Here is a 617-nt window from a genome sequence, read left to right on the forward strand (position 1 = left end):
GAAGGACGCGATACAGCCGGTCCCTCCAGCCGAGATGAGGTCAGGGTTTTACAGCCCATACTTCATCGTACCCAAGAAAGGCGATGGGTTATGACCAATCCTGGACCTGTGCGTGCTGAACCGGGCCATTCACAAGCTCCCGTTCAGGATGTTGATACAGAAACGCATCTTTCAATGCGTCCTTTCGATTGGTTCGCAGCGATCGACCTCAAGGATGCATACTTTCATGTCTCGATTCTCCCTCGACACAGACCGTTTCTCCGCTTTGTGTTCGAAGGGCGAGCGTATCAGTACAAGGTCCTCCCCTTCGGGCTATCCCTGTCTTCACCAAGGTCGTGGAGGCAGCCCTCATTCCATTTAGGGAAGCGGGCATTCGCATTCTGAACTACCTCAACGACTGGCTCATATTGGCCCAGTCCCGAGCGCAGTTGTGTGAACACAGGGATACAGTGCTCAGTCACCTCAGCCGGTTGGGGCTTCGGGTCAACTGGGAAAAGAGCAAACTCTCCCCAGTGCAGAGGATCTCTTTTCTCGGCATGGAGCTGGACTCGGTCAACCTCTCAGCACGTCTCTCAGTAGAGCGTGCACAGTCGATGCTGAACTGCCTGGGGTCCTTC

This window comes from Sinocyclocheilus grahami, unplaced genomic scaffold (assembly GCF_001515645.1).
Source record: "Sinocyclocheilus grahami isolate Dianchi unplaced genomic scaffold, SAMN03320097.WGS_v1.1 scaffold153.1, whole genome shotgun sequence".
Taxonomy (NCBI): Eukaryota; Metazoa; Chordata; class Actinopteri; order Cypriniformes; family Cyprinidae; genus Sinocyclocheilus; species Sinocyclocheilus grahami.